Source organism: Patagioenas fasciata, chromosome 32 (assembly GCF_037038585.1).
Source record: "Patagioenas fasciata isolate bPatFas1 chromosome 32, bPatFas1.hap1, whole genome shotgun sequence".
Classification (NCBI taxonomy): Eukaryota; Metazoa; Chordata; class Aves; order Columbiformes; family Columbidae; genus Patagioenas; species Patagioenas fasciata.
In genome coordinates, this window is record NC_092551.1 from 1,774,327 (window position 1) to 1,792,811 (window position 18,485).

The 18,485-nt window shown below is 49.4% G+C and overlaps 1 pseudogene; it reads left to right on the forward strand.

The window, feature by feature from the left end:
- LOC139825978 (dynein axonemal heavy chain 9-like) overlaps window positions 1–18,485 on the forward strand; it is a 117,652-nt pseudogene that overhangs the window by 34,624 nt on the left and 64,543 nt on the right.

Here is an 18,485-nt window from a genome sequence, read left to right on the forward strand (position 1 = left end):
CACTGATGCCCTCCTCAGGGTTGTGACCTCCTCAGGGCTGTCTTTGAGTCCAGCTTCCAGTCTTATTCCCTGTTCTCTTGATTATTTAGAAAATCTTCCAAGCTTGTTCCTGGCCCCGCTGGACCACTCGCAGCCCTGTGGAGGAACCTGCCTTTCACTCACGAGTGACCCACAGTTGGCTGTGTGACCCCCGTCCCTGTTCACGAGCAGCATCGCTGACAGCACCACTGTGGGACGAACACCCACGAGGGGATGTGCGCAGCCCATTGACCCCTGGACAACACACTGTTCTGTCTCCAACCCTGCACTCTGCTCTGCTTGGACTGTTCCTCCATCTGCTTCAGAGAGCACGCTGTGCTGAGTGTCCTGGGGGCAGTTTTTGGCCCCTCACACCAAGAAAGCCCTTGTGGTGCTGGAGCAAGTTGAGAGAAGGGAATGGAGCTGGTGAGGGGCTGGAGCACAAGTGTGATGGGAGCGGCTGAGGGACCTGGGGGGTTCAGCTGGAGAACAGGAGCTGAGGGGAGACCTTCTGATCTCTGAACTGCCTGAAGGGAGCTTGGAGCCAGGGGGGTCGGGCTCTGCTCCCCAGGAACAAGCGCCAGGAGCAGAGGAAACGGCCTCAAGTTGTGCCAGGGGAGGCTGAGGTTGGATCTGGGGAACAATTTCTTCCCCAAAGGGCTGTGGGGCATTGGAACAGGCTGCCCAGGGCAGTGCTGGAGTCACCAGCCCTGGAAGATGTATAGATGAGGAACATGGTTTAGTACTAGATTTAGGTCATGGTTGGACTCAGTGATCTCAATGGTCTCCTCCAGCTAAATGATTCTATGATTCTGGGCACACCTCGCTCACTGGGCAGTATATACAGGTGCTGATAACCAGTGCCCTGAGGCTGTACCATGTGCCAGCAAGCTCTTAATATCCAGGAGCTATCTAATGTCATGTATGAAATTGCATCATGATTTACATTTGCATCCTGCTGGGCAGCTGTCTGCATCTCAGTAGCTGTCTGGCAGTGGTATGAACCATAGAACCATAGGATGTCCTGACTTGGAAGGACCCATCAGGACTGTCAAGTCCAACTCCTGTCCCTGCACAGGACACCCCACAATTCACCCCATGTGTCTGAGGACGTTGCCCAGTCTCTCCTTGAACACTGTCAGGTTGGGGCTGTGACCCCTCCCTGGGAGCCTGTTCAGTGTCCAGCACCTCTGGGTGAAGAACCTTTTCCTCATGTCCCACTGCCCTCCCTGGCACATCTTCTGCCATTCCCTGGGTTCTGTCACTGTCACAGAGAAGAGCTCAGCCCTGCCCCTCCTGCTTCTGCTGAGGAACCTGCAGCCCATGAGCTCTGCCCTCAGTCTGCTCTGCTCCAGCTGAGCAAACCCAGGGACTTCAGCCGCTCCTCATACGGTTTCCCCTCCGAACCCTTCACCAAGTTCATGTCCCTCCTCTGGACACCCTCCAGTAGCTTTATCTCCTTTTCTCCTGTGTCCCCAGCCCTGCACACAGTGAATGCTGTAGGTGAGGCCGCCCCAGCACAGAGCAGAGCGGGACAATCCCCTCCCTGCCCGGCTGGCCGTGCCGTGCTGGATGCACCAGGACACGGGGCCCTCTTGGCTCCAGGGACACAGGTGGCTCAGTCAGCAGCTTCTCTTCCGTAAAAGAAAGACTGAAGCTCAAAGTCTCTGTAGCTGAGCACCCTCAGGATGCATCCAGGGCTGGGGGGATGTGCTGACAGGCTGTGGGATGCTCACCTGGAGCTGGATCTGTGGCGTGAGTGTAGGGAGGGCTCAACCTTCCAGATGGAGCCTTGCTCCTGGGGCTGAACACAGGGTAGCGTGGAAGTGTTACCTGGACTGCTTGGAACACTTGTTCAGTGTCCCGCCTCACTTAGGAGGCCTGACCTGGGAAGAAGGGAGGAGCAGAGATGTTTTGAACATAGCTTGCTTTATTCTTCAGTGTTTAGCTCCAGAAATTCAGAGTCCCTGTTAGATATGGAGCATAATTGTTGATGTGGGCCTCCGGTGCTGACGTGGGGTTTCCGTACCCTCATTGAAGGCAAGGAAGGGCTCTCCTCTACAAGAGTCATCGTACCCGTTTTGTGGATGGGTGCTGGGATTCCTGTGCTGTAGCAGGAGGGGAGGAGTGCACTCACATGAGGCTGGTAGCCTTTCCACGGTGTGGGAGCATCTCCTGCTGCTGCAGCCAGGGAAACTTGGTACTTCACCTGGACATGGGAGAGAGAGATTTATGAGGTTTTCCAAGGGGAATTAAATCCCATGAAAATGGTTGGTCCTAGACATTGCCTCCTGCATGGAGCACTTTATCCACAACCCCTTTGGGATACAGTGACAAGAAGGCAAGTGCCTGTTTGAAGACTAGTTTCAGGCAAGTCAGTGGAAGAGCCATTCTGGAATGGTGGAGGGGTCCCTGTCTGCACTGGACAGAAGGTTTTCCCCTCAACCCAAAGACAGCACCCAGAGGATGGAGACCTTTAGCACAAAATCCATGTTTTACCATGAACATGTTTGTGTTGCTTTTTAGGACTCCAAACGCTTTGAAGGGATTGATGTGGACTTTAAAGAACTGGCCTATGAAACTCAGAAAACCCCAAATGTGGTTGAGGCCACCAATAAACCAGGTCTGTCCCAACAACTGGAGGACATTCAGAGTAGGTAGGTACAACTTCAGTCCCAGGATTTTGTCAGAGACTGGGATCAGCTCTAATAAGTTGGTTTAACCTGTGCTCCAAGGCTTTCCTTCTGGACTGTGCGTTCTTTGCATTCACACATTGAGTCTTTTTATTCATGATCCATCACCCTGAAGCCCCCAAGGTGGATTCTGGCTTTGCGTATGTGCAAACTCTTATCTTGAATATTGATTTGCACACATACAAAGCTAGGCACTCAGTTGGTTTTAATAACATGTGGCCTCACTGCCACCCCAAATTTGGTGTCTTAAATATCTATTTAGCAGTCCAAGCAGGGATATCTGCAGCAGAGCTGATCCCATGTGCTTTAATTAACAAAATTATCTTTGTGTGTGTACCCTTCACAGATGGTATAACTAAACTCCCTGAGAAAGACCTTAATGTCCAGAGATGGATACAGTTCTCACCTAACATATGAGCTACTCTACCTGGAACACACCTAACAAGTTAACGTGAGAGCTGTTGTGTCAGTAATAACTATCCATTTAAAATAGAGATCTAATTTTACTTCCTAAACAGATAAGGCCCGTGTTCCCCACAGAGGACTAACTGCATGTTATTTATGAACTTTGAAAGCTCAGCAGCAGTTTAACATGTAAACACTGAGAGATTCATTTTAGAACGGAGCAAACAAGTTTCTTTTCAGGCTTCACAAGCACAAAAAGCTGAGTAGGTTTGAATCAGACTTTAAAATGTGCTCATTAGAATAAAAGCAGTTTTGGAAACTTTCATCCTAGTGTGAAATCACCTGTGGCAGTTGAGAGCTTGTCTAAAACAGTAAGTCAGACTGCAAAGCCTTTCTAGCCTCTTCTTCCACCTGTGTTTCTGCTTTTTGGTGAGGATTCTCTGACTCTTTGTCTGTTTGACCCTTGGGAGTGGAGAGAGATCTATGAGTTACTATGTGCTTTGTTATCTATTTGGAAAATGCTGTAAAGGACCAGCCTGCAGGCTCAGCTCATGTCTGGCATTTCCCCATGGGAGGGGAGAATCTGCTCGATAACCCAAACTGTAGCACGACACATTAAAGGATATTCACCCGCCTGTCCTGGGCTCTATTTTTCTGCTCTTCTCCCCAGGTTGTCCCTGTGTGAGAAGGCTTTGGCTGAATATTTGGACATGAAAAGATTGGCCTTTCCCAGATTTTACTTTGTTTCTTCAGCAGATTTATTGGATATTCTTTCCAATGGCACCACCCCACAGCTGGTAAGCCTTGCACTATGTCACCTTCACATTTTCCAGCTGTCAGTAATGTCAGGGTGGAAGATGCTGTCTAGGGACTCAGCTGTAGCTTATCCTTTCTTGAGTGCCTTTTCTCCCACCCTCACTTGGATTAACAATAACTCTTTCACTGCTGGCCTTCATCTGTCGTCTCTGAAAGGCAATGCGCACACTGTATGTTGTCCCATCTGTCCCTGGTGATGCTTGCAGATGGTTCTGAAAGCACTGCACAGAGCAGAGCTATGTTCTTGATACCATAAAAACAGTGGGTTTGTTTCTGCTGGGATACAGTGAGGTTGGGGGAAACCATTTCTTGAGGATCTCAGCCAAAACTTGTTGCTGAGCTTGGTTCCCCAAGCTGGGATGCCAGCAAACAGCATCTGTTGTTGAAAGAGCCACAGACCGATCATTCAAATGTGACAGTGTTGACAACCGAGGGCTTGGAGACGTCTCTGTTTTTAGGCAGAGGAGACATCTGCTAGTCAGCCACTTCTTCCTTCCCCCATGCAAAGGTCTTTGGGATGGCCTGTTCACAGGGGAAGAGCAGAACACAGCCTGGAAGAGGTAAGACAGCTGGTGGTCAGACAGTGGCTGTGGCCAAGGCAGGACTTCCTTGGGTTGCCACCCACCCCTGCACAGCTCTGCTTGGCCTTGTTTGGGACGCATCTTTTATTCAGAGGTTGGTGCATAAAACCAGTCAAAACGTTCACAGCAAAAGGCGAGTGTTGGATGATGAACAAAGTCCTAATTCTGTCTTTTGGTAGCGAGTATTTTCACTTTCTTCAGGCTTTCCACCATTTTCAGTATTGATGTGAGCACAGGAATGGAGCAGGTTTGCATGTGTATTTGGAAATGCTGTTGTTTACCTCTAACCTTTAACGCTGCTTCTATCTGTGTCTGCTGCTGGGTGATTTCAGCCCACAGAGTATCATAAATACATAGTTGATTGATATTTAAAATGAAGAGGAAAAAAAAACCACAGGAAGCAAAGATACTGTGTTGAAATGCTCTATTGAGTAAGAAGAAATTCCTGGTGTTTTCTGTTATTCAAAAGTATTTGCAGTAAAATCAAAGTAAATGTCAAGCAGTATCATACATAGATACACTCTCAGCCTTCCCAATGTAGTTTCAAAGTCTGATGATTCCTAAAGGAGGATTAAATACACAATGACATTATCCTCGTGAACTGGGTGCTGAACTTGTGCAGATTCAGGTGCGCTCGGGCTCTGGCAGCAGGATCGCAGCAAGTGCTGGGGTTGTGTCCGAACCCTCCAGACTGGACAGGGTCTGGGAAGGGGCAGCTGGGGATTTGTGACCAGAAGCTTCTACATGTAAGAAAAAGTTTCTACGGTTTACTTACGGTTTGAAAAGAGATAAGCTTATGGCCTCAAGATACGCTTAATGGCCTCAAGTTGTGCCAGGGGAGGTTCAGATTGGATATTGTAAAAAAATTCTTCCCAGAAAGGGCTGTGGGGCATGGGAACAGGCTGCCCAGGGCAGTGCTGGAGTCACCATCCCTGGAGGGGTTTAAAAGACATTTAGACGAGGTTCTTAGGGACATGGATTAGTGCCAGAGCTAGGGTATGGCTGGACTTGATCCTGAGGGTTTCTTCCACCCAAAATGATTCTGTGATCTGGGGGGATGCTGAGTGCCCTGTGCTTCTCAGAGTCACTTAGCACCTCCCAGGGTTTGGCCCTGCTTGTATGTGTGTGAGAAGCTGCGTCCACTTGCAGCACAGCTCATGAGAGGGAGGGTTGTAGTTCTTTGTGAGTCAGTGAGTCAGAATTAGATGGACAAATCCACCTCCAGCCTTCCTTCTCTGAAAGCATCAGAGCATTGGGCATCTCACGCAGAATCCCAGAATGTCAGGGTTGGAAGGGACCTGGAAAGCTCATCCAGTCCAATCCCCCCATGGAGCAGGAACACCCAGCTGAGGTTCCACAGGAAGGGGTCCAGGCGGGTTTGAATGTCTGCAGAGAAGGAGACTCCACAACCTCCCTGGGCAGCCTGGGCCAGGCTCTGCCACCCTCACCAGAAAGAAGTTTCTTCTCAAATTTAAGTGAAACCTCCTGTGTTCCAGTTTGAACCCATTCCCCCTTGTCCTATCACTGGTTGTCACCGAGGAGAGCCTGGCTCCATTCTCCTGACACTCCCCCTTTATATATCTGTAAACATGAATGAGTCCCCCCTCAGTCTCCTCTTCTCCAGCTCCAGAGCCCCAGCTCCCTCAGCCTTTCCTCACACGGGAGATGCTCCACTCCCTTCAGCATCTTGGTGGCTGCGCTGGACTCTCTCCAGCAGTTCCCTGTCCTTCTGGAGCTGAGGGGCCACAACTGGACACAATATTCCAGGTGTGGTCTCCCCAGGGCAGAGCAGAGGGGCAGGAGAACCTCTCTGACCTACTGACCACCCCCTTCTAACCCACCCCAGGTACCATTGGCCTTCCTGGCCACAAGGGCCCAGTGCTGGCTCATGGTCACCCTGCTGTCCCCAGGACCCCCAGGTCCCTTTCCCTCATTTCTCATCTCCCCTATGGGAGTTTTTCTACCTCTCTGCTGTAATTGAGAGAGGCAGCTCCTGTCTGGGACTGCTTTGGGAGCTTCCCCTTTCTGTGGGGACGTCAATCCTAGGAGAATCTCACCTTCATTGGCGTGGGGCGCGCAGTGATGCAGTTGTGTGTTACGCAGTGGTCTGGAAGAAGTGCTGGTGACCTGCTCAGCTCCCAGCAGGCAGATGCTGATGTTGAGAGCCCACAGCATCTCCCTGTTGGCTTTGCAGACTCAGATGGAGGTGAACAGGAAAGAACTGAATTATTCTTTTCCTTCTGGAAGAGTGCTTTTGGTGAACATGGTTGTTCTATAGGAGGTCTGGGCTGTTTATCATAGGTCTTAGGCAGAAATAAAGATCTTTCTTCTCCATGAAAGAGAATTTAGGATATTTCACTAGCACAAAATCAGTTTCTAGTAGTGGAAAAACAGGAAAGTTCATAGTGAAGAAAACTCCACGTTGTGCTGAGAATAGGATGAGGTGGAGAAATGGCTACAGACTTCTCATCACTACATGTAGGGAAATTTGGGGTAGGAGTCATGAGGTGTTTCAATGTTTTCTATGCTTTTGCTCTGTATGGAAGATTTCCCAATGGAGAAACATGATTTATTAAGGCATGTCTGTTTTCTAAATTACGTAGAAATAGGTGGAAGTATTACAAGAGACAGCAAGAGGCTTTTGTTGGCAGTATGTTGGCCACATTTGAGAAGATGTGGTGCTACCTAAATATCCAAGATATTTTGTTAACATGATTTTGCTTGTGACATGTATAGTGATCTCCATTCCGCTCCTCCTATCTCGGTTGCTTTATTTATACAACCCGTTTTGCAGGTGCAACGTCATCTTTCCAAACTCTTTGACAGCTTGGCCAGGATGAAATTCCAGCTGGACTCTGAGCAAAAGCCAACCAAGGTTGGCCTGGGAATGTACAGTAGAGAGGAGGAGTACGTCAGCTTCAGCGAGCCCTGTGACTGCAGTGGGCAGGTGAGAGGGAAGTCCTTGTCTATCAAAACTGTCCGGTGGAGTCTGCTCCCCTGCCCCTCGTGTGAGATCCCTTGCCAAGACGTCATAGAGCTTCACTGCTCTCCCTTGGTGCATGAGAAAAGCTGGAAGAGGTGGTGATTTAGTACCTCCTTACACCACAACCTTTCGTGTCACTCTGGATAGGTCCTCACTAAGGGGGGACGTGGATGTCGCAGTCCACTGTGAGAGAAAGAGCTGTGCCATTTTTCTGACTAGGTTTTTAATTTGATTTTTTCTAAGACCTTTTGAAGGTTGGTCTTAAAGCTTGCTACAAATATCCTCGGTGAGGGAGGGGATGCAGACTGAAAAGAGACTAAGCTATTCCATAGTACCTCTGCACGGGTGTGTTTGGCAGGAGAAGGCCTTTTACCTGTTTCTCAAGTCTTCATTATTTCATACCACGAGTGAAAGTATGAAATGTAAGAATCAAGCTACTGCTCAGCTTATCTATCCTGGTAGTTTCACCTTTCTGCATGGTCTATTACAGGAAGCTAAAGTACGTAATACCGGCTACTGAGCTCCCCAGCAATGGAGCTTGCTGCGTTCAGTCTGTCTTCTTGTTGAGGGCTTTGCCTGTGAAATATGAAATTCAGCAGGAATTGTGTTCCCAAGTTTGGCAGCATCTTTCTTCTGCTGCTGGCAGACTGCCCACATCCCACCAGGGATTCTGTCATGGCCTGGAGGTGGAACACACCTGGCCAAATTATTCATTGACGGAGTTCATTTTGGTTCCTCCTGTAGCTAGAGTTCAAGAAAAAAATCTGTCTTCTGTTCTTGGTGTCTGGAAGTAGATGCTAATCCTACAGTACCAGAATTAGCCAAATCTACCCAGTCTGAAGGAGGCTGTGAGGTTTGGTTAACTCATAGAATGTCCTGAGCTGGAAGGGACCCACCAGGATCATGGAGTCCAAGTCCTGTCCCTGCAGTGACAACCCCACAGGTCACCCCGTGTGTCTGAGGACGTTGTCCAGTCTCTCCTTGAACACTGTCAGGTTGGGGCTGTGACACCTCCCTGGGAGCCTGTTCAGTGTCCAGCACCTCTGGGTGAAGAACCTTTCCCTCATGTCCAGTCTAAAGAGAACTGAGATGCTTGCCTCATTTCCTATCTTCACTAATTACCAAAGGCACTTAAGAAGAGCAAATGTGTTACTGGGATTTAATCTCTTTTCCAGGTTGAAGTCTGGCTCAGTCATGTACTAGACAGCATGAGGGCTACTGTGAGAGATGAGATGACAGAAGCCGTCATGGCTTATGAGGAAAAACCAAGGGAACAATGGCTCTTTGACTATCCTGCCCAGGTATCTGCCACTGCTTCTTATCACCACTCAGGCTGGCTCGTGGAAAGGTAGCTCTTGGGTTCCCCATCAGTCCTGCCCTTCCCTTCTTTCAGCAGCTGTGGACAGGCATGTTTCTGGCCTCCACCTTGCTATCCAGGAGAGAGGGAGGATGAGTTGTCCTTTATCCTGGCGGTCTCCTGATGGAGTTTTCAGGCTGAGCTCCATGCTCTGGTTGGGGCTCTTGGTTGGGTGACAGAGCCCAGGGGCTTGGGCAGTGCAGTCTGTACAGCCAGAGCAGTGAGAGGTGCAGCAGGAAGGCAAAGTGGTGAGGCCTGATAAGAGTGAAGAGCCCCTCAGATGCACCTCTGACAACCTCGTGGTCTCCAACTCTTCCTCCTCTGCTGTGTCAGGCATGTGAAAGGTGCTGATTTACTTATAACTAGCTGCTAAATGTGTCTATCACTGATATGGTGTTTTAAATGAATGTCATGGAGCAGATCCTTGTTGTACTGTCTGCTGTGACTACTGTATGAAAAAATACTTAATTTCATGTCACGGATGTTTCATCCTTGATCTCCCTGTGGATCCGACACTCTTGAACATAAGGAAGCTTTGGTATTTTCCCTGATACTGAACCAGCCTATTTCCCTAGGTGGCGCTTTGCTGCACCCAGATCTGGTGGACAACCGAGGTTGGGATTGCCTTTGCCAGGGTGGAGGAAGGCTACGAGAATGCGATGAAGGAATATCACAAGAAGCAAGTGACCCAGCTGAACACCCTCGTTACCATGCTGATCGGGCAGCTCTCCAAGGGCGACAGACAGAAAATCATGACCATTTGCACCATCGACGTGCATGCTCGGGATGTGGTGGCAAAGATGATAGCACAGAAGGTTGGTGTTGGCAGTTCAGCACAGTTCTGTGGGTGCTGGAGAGGGGGCTTCAGGGGGCCCAACCACTGGCCATTCAGATCACTGCCGGTCTCAGTGGGAGACGTATGACTAAATTTATTTCTACAATGTTTGTAGTAAGTGTGCAGAAAGCCCCTGTAAGCCTGCAGAGCTGTGCTGTGTCATGGCCCTGCAACACCAACTTGTAGTTGCTGCAGATTCACACCAGGAGTGAGAGCGCGGCACTGCGTCCTGGTGCCAAGACATGTGCTGGTGGATGATGGTGCTGTGTTGGGAGGCTGCTGGACTCAGTCTCAGTTTTGACTTTAGAAAGTAAGAAAAAGCATTCAAGCTTTGTTCTTTGTAGCGTCCTTTGTCTGGTGTGGGGCCACAGGGACTTATGTGGGACTCCCTTCTCCTGCAACACCTCTCCCACACTACTCCCCTGTCCCTGACACCATGCCAAGTGTTTAGCCTTGCAGGTGGGTGGGAAGATGCCCTGAATGTATTGGGTTGTGGCTCTTCCCTCATCTGTGTCATCTCAGAGGCAGCCAGGCTGCTCACAGGGTTTCTGTCTTCAAGGCTCAGCTGGGCTCAGTGGTGCCTCGGTCCAGCCTGGGGTGAAGTGATGCATCTGGACCTGCCTGCTGGTTGTGCAGAGAGCGCTGGCCATGCCTGTCTTTGTCCACCTGTCCCCAGTCTGTTTCCTTGGTGCTGTCTGCAACCTCTTCCTTGTCTAGATGGCCTCTGCTCCTTCTCTCACTCTGGTTGCATTGTGAGACCTTCTTCATGACTTGCTGCTTCTTAAATCTATTCAGGAGTCTTTTTGTAAGGCTCTTTCTCTTGGCCATTAATTTTTTCCTCTCCCACCAATGTGGTCACTAATTTGGTTCCTCCCCTTTACTGATGGGAGATGGGGAGGTGACATTTCTCACCGCATTGCAAGGAGGCGGCCTTCCTCACCACACCTGCCTTGCAGTGAGGACCAGTCATCCCCCATGAAAATTTTATAGCAGTCGCTATTTTGGCCCCCGAGCTGCATGTGTCTGGCATCCCCGGCCTTCCTGTGATGGTGTTTGTGGGTGTGTTGCAGGTGGACAATGCCCAGGCCTTCATTTGGCTGTCACAGCTCCGGCACAGATGGTCAGATGAGGAACGGCACTGCTTTGCCAACATCTGTGACGCCCAGTTCCTGTACTCCTATGAATACCTTGGCAATACCCCTCGGCTTGTGATCACTCCGCTGACCGACAGGTAAGTCCCTGGGACACAATGTCATAGCTGGGCTTTGCCACACAGGTAGAGAGAGAGATGCCAACCAAAGATGGATTTAGTTCAGACACCTGTATCCCTCTTGTTCTGTCTCCATGTCCCAGCACTCCAGTGGTCGAGCTCTAACTCTTATCTGGTTTTTGGTGGTACCCTCTGGGGAATTTGTACATCAGATCCCTGGGTGGGATTCAGCTCACACATTAAAACACTTGTGGGTGTCTTCCTGTGCACAAGATGTCCACAGTCCATAAAGCTGGTGAGTCTAGAGAGCTTTCATCCCATCTTGAAGCAGACATCTACCTGGTTGCCTCAGTGGGGACACCTAGGGTTACTTGAGATACTCTGTGTTGTCCCACCTGGCTTCCAGCTGCCAATCCAGAAGTGTAAAAGTCTCCTATGGACCCCTTGTCATATCTCTCCACCCTATGTGACATTTCAGCAACCAAGAGCATCTCAGGTGGCTCTAGTCACCTGTGTTAGTCAGCTGCGTCAAGCCCCCAGGTATCATCAGGTTTTGTTGGCTATATTGACTACACCTCTGTGGCTTATACAGGTAGTATAGATACTCACATGTGGACACCACCCCAGTGTCCATCATCAACATGATGGAGAAACTTTGGGACTTGCTGCAGCTTTGAGTTGGGTTCACTCATAGGCCACCTGAGCAGGTTTCTGTCAGTGACAGGTCTTCCAGAAAAGCTGTCCTTTTCTCATACTGCCTGAGATGTGCCCAATATCCATGAGTTGTATGAGGATCCAGAGAGAACACAAGCTGGACATGAAGAGGTTTGGGCAGACCTTGGTGGAAGATGAGTATCTCTTGGAGAAAACAGAGCTGAGCAGAGGTGGTAATTAATGCCAAGAAGGCTTTCAGCTCAGACATGACCCCTGCTCACGTACAGCTTTTCAGAGGAGAGGCTCTGCTGAGTGCAATGCTCTAGTGCTATTGCCCTGCAGCCCACAGTTGACCTATTGGACATATTTCCTTTTTTCATTCATCATTCACTGTGACAGATGTTACATCACCCTGACCCAGTCACTGCACCTGACCATGAGCGGAGCACCTGCAGGCCCTGCGGGCACTGGCAAGACGGAGACTACGAAAGATTTGGGGCGAGCCCTGGGCATCATGGTGTACGTGTTTAACTGCTCCGAGCAGATGGGCTACAAGGTATGGCTCCCACCTCGGCTGCAGTGCGGTCACATGGGGCTGGGGATGCTCAGGGCCCGAGCAAACCTGAAGGATGAGAGTAATCCAATGGTACCTGGGGTGCATTAGGAGAGGTATGACCAGCAGGTCAAGGGAGGTTGTTCCTTCCGCTCTGCTCTGCCCTGGTGATGCCACATCTGGAGTTGTGTCCAGTTCTGGGCTCCCCAGTTTAAGAAGGAATAACTGCACAGAGTCCAGCAGTGGGCTACAAAGATGCTGAGGGGTCTGGAGCTTCTTTCTTGTGAGGAGAGACTGAGAGAGCTGGAGCTGTTGAGCTGGAGAAGAGAAGCTGAGAGGGATCTGATCAATGGATCAATATCTCAGGGTGGGTGTCAGAGGATGGACCAGACTCTGTTCAGTGGTGCCCAACGCCAGGGTGAGGGGCAACGGGCACAGACTGAAACACAGGAGGCTCCATCTGAACATGAGCAGAAACTTGTTTGCTGGGAGGTGCCAGAGCCTGGCCCAGGCTGCCCAGAGCGGGTGTGGAGTCTCCTTCTGTGAGACATTGAAACCCGCCTGGACCCACCTGTGTGATCTGCTCTGTGACCCTGCGTGAGCAGGGCTTGGACTGGGGGATCTCCAGAGGTCCCTTCAGCCCCACCAGGCTGGGATTCTGTGATCACCTCTCTCCAAATCCCTGCTACACTCCTTTAAGCTGAATGCCTTTTCCTTCTCCTCCCGTTCCTTCTCTAAGATTTGCACAAGGTTCTTCAGGAGGCAGAGACCCGAACTATCTTCTCTGCCTCATTATGCATTTCCCTTCCTTTCTGGAGTTAGATTTCATGTGTAATTCTTCAAAAATGTTGGTCTGTTCAGCTGAGACCAAGGCTGCGCTGATAGTTGGACCCTGGTCGTTTCTTCTCGGCGTGCTCGCGACCTGGCAGCCCCTGGCACGGGGAGGGACCTGTCCTGGTTTTCTCAGGATCCTCTCCCAGAATAAACCCAAAACATAGTGAACCTTCAGCCGCTACAGAGCACTGAATCATTAGGCTGAGTCTTGCTCTCTGCCGGTCTGGCACGGTACAGTGATTTTGGTAGCCTGGGATCATATTTCATTTAGCTTATGGGCTCTCCCAGGAAACGGGACCATCAGTAATTCAGCACAAGTGACCTTTAAATGAAACTGGTGCACAGATATATCGAGAAAGTGCAATTAGCAGATAAAGTGGCAAGCTGCGCAGAGCTATAAATATTATAATTGAGTTGTGCCTGCTGTTTCCATGCACTTTTCTAAATACCCCCAATAGACTGTAAATTGCTATAAATAAACAGGCTGGGAAATAAAATCAATTTTTTGCTGGAGTTGATTCCATTTATGATTTCACTCTTGTAATCTTTGTTTTTGTTTTGTTTTTCCAGTCTTGTGGGAATATTTACAAAGGCCTTTCCCAGACGGGAGCCTGGGGCTGTTTTGATGAATTTAACAGGATCTCAGTTGAGGTCCTTTCTGTGGTTGCTGTACAGGTGAGTGGAGAAACACTCATCAATAAATACAAACAGAGCAGAGCCATTCTGCAGTCTTTGGAGCAAGGGTAAAAATGGCAATTGCATATTGCCGGTTTCAGTTCTGTGTATAGGCAGGTGTGGGATTAGATCTCAAGATTAATCACATGAATATCACAGCACTGCCAAGATGTCGCAGTTACGTGCTGCAAAGATATTTGTCACTTTTCTTGCCCCAGTTACAGCATTTGTGCCAAGACAATTCTTTGTAGCATCTTTTCCCAGACCACTACGCACCATGGCTCTGTACCTGTTCCTCCTCAGGAAAGCACTCGTGTCGTTAATCTGCTGTGAGATAATTGCAGCGCATCGTTTCAAGACAGAGAAGCTGCCTTGACTTGCGGCTGCTCAGTCTGCAATGTAGGGAATAATTTTCACAGAGGGGAAGAGGGGTGTTTGGGGCAGATCCGCTGGACTTCTGGGGGTTCCTTATCACCCCTGGTCAGGCACAGGTTGTGTGTCATACTCAGGAAATGGGAATACATTCAGGATTAATTTTCTTAACCTGTCTCCAAAACTATATGGCTGTGGATTTAGTTCTGGTGTCTGTAACGACAGCTCTGCCAGGTGGCTTTGGAAGGTATTCCTGGCCAACTGGCACCATTCCTTGGAGGAATGTGTGCAGCCCCGTGGTGCTCCCAAAAGCCAGTGTCAGCTGGTGACACTCGGGAGCTGGAATCTGGGGCAGATCTGCGGCCCTTGCTGACGCGCTTGCCCAGGGTACCCTGACACCGTGGGATTAAACCTGGGACAGAGCTATTGGAGCGGTGCCCAGCTGGGCATGGGTGTTTCCCCTGGCGAATGGTTTCTCATCTCCTCTGTAGTTTAGCTGCTCAGTGCATTGTGTTGGTGAGTCTCGTGTGAAGCGCAGCAGCATCCCTGGAGAAGGGCTGGAAGGGAGACTGGCCTCCCCATCGTGCCAGAAAGTCCTGTGCTCTCGTGCTTATATATATAATCTGTCACTTCGCGTCCTCCTTCCCCTCCTCTTACCAGCCCATGAGGAAACCTGGCATTATTTTATACAGGGGAAGCCTTGGGGGGCTTCAGTGCAGAAAACTGAGGTGCCAAAGTGCCCAAGTTCTTCAGGATCCAACTGTCAGCTGAGTGCGTGTTTTAGGATCCTAATATCTGATTGAGGTGCTGAATTGTTCCTGGACTCCCTTTTGGGCTCAGTGTTATAGAAAGATATAAAGCTCAGAAGTTTCTACACTTCTGTAAATGTTTCGGTCAAAGACATTGTTCTTAACCCCTCCATGAACTCCTCATTCTTCTCATCTGTTTCACTCATAATTGGTACCTTATGTGGCATCCCAGAGAAGCCCCAGGCAGGTACAAGAGTTTATGTATCATTCCCTCTCAATTTCTCTTCCGTCAGGTCCTAGTTTAAAGTTGTCATTGAAAAAAAGTCTTTGAGGATCTTGAAATAAAAAGGGAAGCTGAACAAAAGAAGCCCAGGAATGACTCAACTGCTGATGGTTCCCTCGCTCCTGGCTGGAGCGTGGCAGCTGAAGAAAGCGGCACGGCCGTCATTCCATCATGGTGTCTCCTGGCTGCTATTAGGAGTGTTACCATGGCCATGTTTAATTGGCTGTCTTACTCATGCAGCTGATGTCGATATGGTTCCTTACAGGGAAAAATTCGATTAATTGCTTTACTTTGAGATGGCAAACAGTAGTGAGGTTAGAGCGGTGAATAGAGAGAGATTTGCCCCTCGCTGAGGTGCTGTTTGCAGAGAGGTGAACTCTTCGGAAGGAGAGGAATGAGCAGAACAAAGCTGCAATCAGGCAAATATAAAAAACAATATAATATTAGTGAGTGAAGGTGTTAGGAGAGGTTTTACAGCTTCTGCCTTCTGGTTTTGGTTTTAAATCAAACATCTGATGTCCCAAAATCTTTAAAAGTGATATCAAGTGGTCAGTTTACAACTGAGCTGAGGCCAAGCTTATTGGGAGGTGCTACCCCTTCTCTGGGCCTGGTCAGGGAACGGAGCAGGCACAGGAGGGTTTTGGGATGTCCTGAAGAGCAACGCTGTGTGGGGAGAGGTGAGATGGGTAAAGGGAATAATGGGCCCATATTGTGATAGACTTTGGGGAGTGCGTTTGGGTGTTGGCTATGTTGTGGATACCTGTACTGCCCTGTGTCTCTCTCACACATCAGACCTCTGCTGGGCTGGCTGGTTCAGAGATGGTGGAGCCTCTGGTGGTGTTTTTGCTGTGAGATGTGCTGAGCAGTGTCCCACAGGTGATGTCAAAAGCCAAGGTGAATGCAGGCAGTGCTGGGGACATTTCCCGCTCCTGAGTTGCTCTTCCTGACCCACGTTCATCATTGTCTCATGGAGCAAAGGTGTGAAGTCTTGCAACTCCTTTGCATTTTGACTTTCCACTCTCTTCAGCTCTTTTTTCTGCTTTGCCAGAGTTTGACTGAGATGGGAAATTGATATTGCCATGCTGATGTACTCCAAACAGTGTATAAAGCTTTATGCTGCCGGTAAAAAATAAAAGAGTGATTAGCCCCATTTGTCACGAGGCCAAGAGTAACGAAGGAAGCACCGTTGTCTGATGTGTTTTTCATCAGTGAACGCTGATACTATAGTACTGTCTTGATTTCTAGGTGAAGAGCGTGCAGGATGCAATACGGGAGAAGAAGAAATCCTTCCATTTTCTTGGAGAAGACATCAACTTAGTACCATCAGTAGGCATTTTCATCACCATGAACCCTGGTTACGCAGGGCGAACAGAGCTACCTGAGAATTTAAAAGCTCTCTTCAGGTGAGTCCAGGTCAGGGTTTGTGACCTGGCAGAAACTGTCTTTTGGAACATCCAGGCTCGACCTCATGTCCTTGGGGAATTCACTTGCACAGGGCATTCGCAGGTAGTTTAAGCCTTGCACAACAGGCCTGGGTCTGGGCACGCACAGGCAGGGCAAAGGAGCTCTGTCCCTTGTCGTGGGGAAGGCAGAGGGTGACCTGGCTCATAAAAGAAGGCCTAGAAGATGAAGCTGCAAATGCGCTGCCTGTAAGACCTGTAGTCAAGAAATACTTGTTCTGCAATGCCTCCTCACCTGTCATTTTAGGCCGTGTGCGATGGTTGTGCCAGACTTTGAGCTGATCTGTGAAATTATGTTGGTGGCTGAGGGATTCATCGAGGCCCGGGTGTTAGCCAGGAAGTTCATTACTCTCTACCAACTCTGCAAAGAGCTCCTGTCCAAGCAGGTGAGCCTGATTCTGTGGCTGAGTGGTATGATGAATCTCCAAAATCAGCAGAAACATGGCACTGTGCTGCTCAGCTCCATGGCTAACGTTTCACAGCTTTTATTTAATGACTGCATTTGCACTGGCTGCTGGGGGAGGAGAGGGTTGGTGATCATCGGAGCAATAAAATTTTCAGACTGCTTTACTGGAGCATCTGCAGGGACAAAAGCATTTGACCAGCTGCATTAATGGGAGACCTTTCAGTGAGTTTAAATGACACCATGTTTGGGGTAGTATTCAGTGACCTTTTGCTTTCCAGTCTCTTCCTATTGATTCTCCTGCCTGCAAAGGGTTTCTGGTGTCCCTCTCTGAGTTCAGCCTTAGGCTGGTTCCAGGTCTTGTTAGAGTTACTGTCAGTGCAAAGCAAATCAGATTTTTCCTTGTCATGATTTGTGTAGATCGAAGCTGGGTCCAGAGGAGACCTGAATCAGGATTCCTGATGATACAAACCTGATCTTGGCTGTGCCAGCATGAGGCTGGGTGGGATATGCTCTGTCGCAGAAACTTGGTGCTGTGCCTTGAGGGGCCTGGTGGAAGCCATGGCCTCCCACACAGAGCAGTCAGCTGTCGAGCTGTGCTCTGGAGGGTGTTAACAGGACAGAAATATGAACAGTTGTTTGTTGGCTTGAGAGTTCTTCTCATGCCGTTTTGTGGTACTTTTTCAGCAATGTCTTTACTGACCCCTTATTCCTGGACCTCCTCTGAGACCAAACAGGCTTGTCATCTTGTGATGGGCAGGGTGGAGAAACTTGGGTCTTTGGGGCCTCATAATGGACTAACAAGCCTTTCACCTTGGTGGCTCCTGCAGATGCAGGGGGCTGGCTGGCCTTGCTATAGGTGCTTTATGATTTAGGTGAAACAAATTGCTTTGGTCTCTGGAGTGCAAATCCTGCTGCTGTCTTACTGCCAACTGTGAGCCCATGTGATGGTCTGAACAGCTGAATTATTTGACTCTTTAATACTGTCCCTGACGGGAATCTCACCTACTGAGATGGAAACCAGGTCACTCAGGCTGGAGAAGGTCTCTGGCCACAATGCAAATAACAGATTTAGATGTATTTTCATTGCTTACTAGTCTGGCAGTTTGGGAATGGTGGTTCTTCACCCTACATGGTACTGTCTAAGCATAAACTCATGCCTCTTTTTTTTTCTTCCTCTGGTGTAGGATCACTGCGACTGGGGCTTGCGTGCCATTAAGTCAGTGCTGGTTGTTGCTGGCTCCCTCAAGCGAGATGACCCAGAGCGACCCGCAGACCAGGTTCTGATGCGCTCTCTTCGTGACTTCAACATCCCCAAGATTGTGACGGATGATGTGCCGGTGTTTATGGGGCTGATTGGGGATCTATTCCCTGCACTGGATGTGCCTCGGAAGCGTGACCTGAATTTTGAGTCGTTTGTGAGGCAGGCTGTGCTGGACCTCCGGCTGCAGGCTGAGGACAACTTTGTGCTCAAAGTAAGACCAAGAGATCTTCTGCTACACCCACATCGCCATCAAATCATTTGGGTTTTCTCAAACAGCTTTGCTTCTACAAAGAGAGCTCTGCACAGCATTGTCCTTGCAGGCAGATCTCGCTGGAGGGCA